We start from the raw sequence: 6,000 nt of genomic DNA on the forward strand, positions 1-6,000 counted from the left end.
AAATATTTTCATTCATTAACTTGTTACCTACCTTCTTTTGAGTCATCAAATGCATCTACTACTGGTTCGGAAATTGAAAAGCCTTTCCTACTGACCAGCAAGGAACTCGACCTACCATGGTAGATAAACTCTGTGCACGACAATACTTGATGAACATCAGACATAGGGGTCAATCAATCAGCCTGTTTGCATCCTCTGCTGGGCATAGGCCTTCTGAAGAGCGCACCACCACACACGATCCTCCGCCTTCCTCATCCACCCACTTCCCGGCTCCCGCTATTCTCTTAAGGTCGTCAGTCCAGCGGGTCGGAGCGGAGGTCGTTCCACACTGCGCTTGCTGATAAGCGGTCTCCACTCCAGAACACGACTGCCCCAGCGGCCATCAGTTCTGGGGCAAACGTGGCCTGCTCACTGCCATTTCAGGTGGCTACTTCGTTGAGCTATGGTAGACAAAATACTGTATAGTCTGCTAATATTTCGCAGGTTTTATGTTGATTAGTTGAACTTTAAATTGCCCGCAAATTAAAACAAAGAGTACAAAGTACCTACGACTCGAGATGGCAATAAAACGGAACTTTCTTCACCGCGCGCCGGTGACTGCACCTTTCATTTGGACTTATTTGCCGGCTATAATAACCGGAATACCGGATGTTTCCGTATAAACAAAGCGTATCAGATTTAACTATCAAGAAGAACAAATAAAAACAAATAGAGTGAACGAAAATTTGTGTGAGGGTTCCGTAGTCAGTAAAGATAGGGTCGGTATCACTGAAAAATTGCCTATACTGCGAGAAAATTAGGTTATATAGGTATACTATATGATAAAATTCTGTATTCTGTGTTCTGTATAATTAAGGAGCTACGATTTATGATACTCCATTCTTTTAAATCCATTATTAAAAAAAATATACTTATAATTACGCCGTTTTTTTAATGATGTACATATATTATGCATAATCAGCTATCTGTAATCTTAACAAGTTACTTATTGACTATTGTAAAAAAAGTCTATACAATATTTGACAAATAACAACGTTGGTAACTTATCGGCAGATTACAGATTCTTATACAAATTAATATTATCTATCTAGGTATCGTCGTCACATGAAATCTTAGCTTCAATACATAATTTAAATACCTAGATAGATAGGTAGTGGTGCCATTGAAGTTGTAATAAAATGACTTATTTTGTCCCGATTTTTGTTCTCGACAAACAAATAAATATTTCAATTTATTAAGAATTTTTATACGGAATTCTAAAACTTAACTAGTGACAGCCGTAAATAAATTTGATATCTCTTACATCTAAAAATATAATATAAGGTAGGTATTTATTAACATTGTAAGAATGGTTTTAATTAAAATGGCACAGTTTTCGGTACATACATTAGTAGGTTAATTAATTACCCTAATTAATTTTTTACCCTAATTAATTTTACCCTAATTAATTAACCTAGTTAATTATTTTTCAGTGGGATTATGATAACCAAGATTGGATAATCTTTAGGTGCAATATCACATGTGATAATTGTTAAGATTTTTAAAAGTAAGTAGATATAACTAAAATTGCTGATAGATACATAAATGTGAAATCAACTCCATATCTTATGCAACACATATTTTCTAAAATATATCTAAAATTAGCATTTAAAAAATTACATTTCAATAAACCAGATAAGCTAAGCAATAAGTTTATTTTCATATTGCATTTTAAATTAATTTAGTATCCTGTAAGGTCATCGACGTAAGGCCAAATAATAAATGTGTTATCGTAAGTACCTAATTTATTTTCTAAAAGATACTAAAAAGACAAGTTCATGTATTTCTTTGAGAAAGGCGATTTTGAGCAAGTTATGTGTGATGCAATGGCATAAAAATATCGCATCGAACTCAACGAGATCTTATAAGTACATATATACTTAACTTGCTTATGCCCGCGACTTCGTTCGCGTGGAGTACACTTTCAACCCCCCATTTTACTCCCTTAGGGCTTTAATTTTTAAAAAAATCCAATTAACCCCCCCCCCCCCCCCCCGCTAACCCCAATACAACGGCCATTGTTTCGATGTGAATTGAATATATGTACGTAATTAATTAGCTTATTAATAAGCTTGTTTTGTATTGTCACGTAAAATGCAAGGAATTCTGAACAATTTCTCAACATAACCTTTTGAAAATACGGGTATTATACCTACTTGTCAAGAAAACACGTCTCCAGATATTATCTCTGTACTAAGTTCGTAACCCGTAATTTTCTTGACGTGTCGCTGAATTATAACTTGCGTAAAATACCACTTTAACAGGGCTCTCTCCGTCACTCGTTTCATACAATCGTAGTTGCAATTTCATTTGAATATTAAGCAACCAAAGTCCATGAAATTTTGCAGACATATTCTAGAAACTAATATCTGTGTCTGTGGTGTTTTAGATTTTTCTAAAAATATGTAGTTTTAAAATTACAGGGGCTCAAAGATTTGTATGAAAATTTTTAAGACCGCGTAACTTTGAAACCGAATATTTTAAAAGAAATCTGGAAAACCACAGACATAGATATTAGTTTCTAGAATATGTCTGCAAAATTTCGTGGACTTTGGTTGCTTAATATTCAAATGAAATTGGAACTACGATTGTATGAAACGAGTGACGGAGAGAGCCCTCTTAACTGCTACGTAGTGGAAACGAGGGGTTCTTAAAAACTTCATTTATTCTACGTATCATAGCAATTTATCACAATAGCAACTGTGTTGCAATACCTAGTTATTAATCAAATCATAGGTTGTTTTAACTTTAAGTACTAAACTATACTTTTACAAATACTTTTACTTCTGCTCATATCCTACTATTAAAAACACGATTTATATCCCTTTCCCATCGAATTAACATCCCATAACACAGAATTAAAAACAGGCATAGAAGTGTCAAAGGAGTGTTAGATTGTCGCCGCGCAGATATACAGTAACACTCCAGTGCAGTGCCCTGGTTGTAAAATATCGAATTTGCATTATTGATACGATTTAATTTACGTTACACAAGATATTAACATATGTTATTTCAAATTACATACTCTCGTTTTAACTGCACAAATCATGCCCACGTGGAATGGTATCAATAATAAGTACAGGCTACATTTTCGCGCTGGACAGCCAGGCCGATACTTTGCGTAAAAGTGAGCCAGTTCTTCTTTCACCAGATGAGGCTGATAATGACCTGCGGTGAAATGTCTACTTTTATACCCTTTTGCATGAGTTGCTCAACATCGGCGAAATGCTGAGTTACACTGCGCTGTGCCGATATTAAAAACCACATATACCATTTCTATACCTTAATCAAAGTTCCTTGGTGCCTAATAATACTGGGTATTAGTTAGTTTCAACAGAGTTACCTAACAGAAAAAGCTTACAATCGTTCGTATTTAAAACATACGTCCCGTAATTATTAAATTAAGATAAGGAATCTTGTAGTGGACCTGTAGTAATACTTACTGATACACTTTAACATATGCACACATTACCGGATTGAAAACGTCTCGGTTGCTTCACTTGCTAACATCTTTGGAAAGTTGATAGCTACATTCTACTCCTCTACATAGTGAATAGGCAACTTCTAGGCAAGCGCGCTCCATCTTAGGCTGTATCATCACTTGCTAGCAGGTCTGATTGCAGCCAAGCGCTAGTCTATATAATTAAAAAAAAAAAAAACATTCTGGTAGCTCTCGTCACACTGAAAATCTCTGTCTATAGTTACTGGTACATTGTGCTGGCTGTAAAAGTTGATCACATCACTTCTTTTTATTATCTAACTTTCATTAATGTTAAATATAGAGTAAGGTAATTTAGAATCACACTGTCACACTTCACATCGCACTATCACATCACACTTCACACTAATGTTATAAATGCGAAAGTTTGTGTGTGTGTGTGTGTGTGTGTGTGTGTGTGTGTGTGTGTGTGTGTGTGTGTGTGTGTGTCTGTCTGTGTGTGTGTGTGTGTGCGTGCATGCGTGCGTGCGCGTCTGTATGTGTGTGTGTGTAAAAATCAAAGAGTTCCCACGGGATTTGAAAACCCTAAATCCACGCGGGTGATTTCGCGGGCATCGGCTAGTCTGTCTATGTGATTACTCTCGTTTCGAAAAATTCTATGATTTTGATTATTTTGTTTGAAGAAATTTGATTTTGAAGTTTAATTCGGGTACGGTTAACCCTAAAAAGCAGACGTATGCTTAGTCTTTGCCGATGCCGATATTCCGAGTTAGGTATATATTATATATTATAGGTATATGTTATATTAGGTTAGGTATAAGTTAGGTAATATTTGAAACGGATAGAATACATCAGTTTCCTCCTACATATTACAACAGGCTATAAATCCGCATATTTGACACACATCTAGGTGGATGCTTACTCTACAAACAGCATACCTATTACCTACTTCGCAGCTTCGATACTGAATCATTTGTAATTAATGCAATTAACGGAATAGACGCGCCGACAGCACGCTTAAATAACATTATAAGGCTTCCCAAGAAAAAACTTATTACAAGTGTCATTATAGAGAGGAAGCGAATCCACTTTCGTTTTTTTAATCAAGCCAAAGCGAAAAACGCGTTAAAACCGCTACGAAGCGTTGATAACACGGTCTTGGAGTTGCTAGATACCGCACCCGTCCGTCCAGGCGCGCCTAAAAAATACAAGACATTAGACAAGTTTGTGACAAGCGCCTATAGGTATTTTTATTTTCATTTCTCTAACAATATTATCGTTTTTCTTTCCGAATACGAAACACCGATCCTCTCTTTTGTCGAAGTCTGTTAGCTTAAGAGGGGTCTGTCCGTCACTCGCTTCATGCAAACGTAGTTCCAATTTCATTTGAACATTAAGCAACCAAAGTCCATGAAATTTTGCAGACTGTATATCCTAGAAACTAATATCTGTGTCTAAGCATCGAGAGGAAAGGTGACGGAAAACTTGTAACGATGGTTATTAAATGACACGCGTGACGTCATCTAAGGTATCAAAAATCCTATAGATATTTATTTTTGTCACTTTTTTGTTTGATTGAGTTTCAAATCACAATTCAATTCAATTCAATTTATTTATTTGCTGATACAGTACAACGAACGGTACTTAAGGAGTTTTCACTTCAAAATAGCCACAGTTCGTTTCATAGTATTTAATGAACATGCGACATCTAGATATCCTAAGTCCGTGGTAGAAAATAATACCGTCAAAGCTAAATTACCGTTATCCGTAAGCTTTAGTGGTATTCTAAACTGCTACTTTACTGTTTTTGTGGTATTTGCGCAGAATTTCTTACGAATTCAGATTTTTCTGAATATTACTCAGAATCTCTCTACTCTTGCGAATTCTTGAATTCTTAGAAGTGTAAATTATGTTTTAGCTTAACTAAACTAAACTAAACTAAACTAAAATGTTAAATTTTCGATATTGTAAATTCTCAGCTGAGAATCTACAAGATCGAAAATTTAACATTTTAGAAGAGATAATTGGAAGGTATAATATTTGGAAATAGCTTGTACCCAGCTGTAGGCATTTGAGAAAAGGGGTCATATTATTCGTCAAGGTTTGATACAACTACCTAGGATGACCTAACCTGAAGAGAGAAAGGAATAATCTAAATACCTACTTCCAAAATAACTCAATTATAATCCCTTATCAGAGACAGCTGTCGTCAGATAGCGTTGCAACAATAGAGGACGGTTATCTTGATAGATGAGCTGAGAGAGTACAATAATATGAAAGTGTATAAAACCGGTAACACAGGAAGTTTATTTTTCAAATGTCAAAGGTTCTAATTCACATGGTTTGGAAATTCTCATTGCTTAAATGGATATTAAACAGTGTGTAAAAATACAGAGGCTGGTATATGAGTTCTGACAAAGTTGCGTGAAAGCAACCGGCTGAGCTTTCAGTTGCCCACAAGATGCTATTGTTTTGTTATTGTTCCAAGGAATTTGCACTTACCGGCTACGTTATAAAAGTAG

This window comes from Maniola jurtina, chromosome 4 (assembly GCF_905333055.1).
Source record: "Maniola jurtina chromosome 4, ilManJurt1.1, whole genome shotgun sequence".
Classification (NCBI taxonomy): Eukaryota; Metazoa; Arthropoda; class Insecta; order Lepidoptera; family Nymphalidae; genus Maniola; species Maniola jurtina.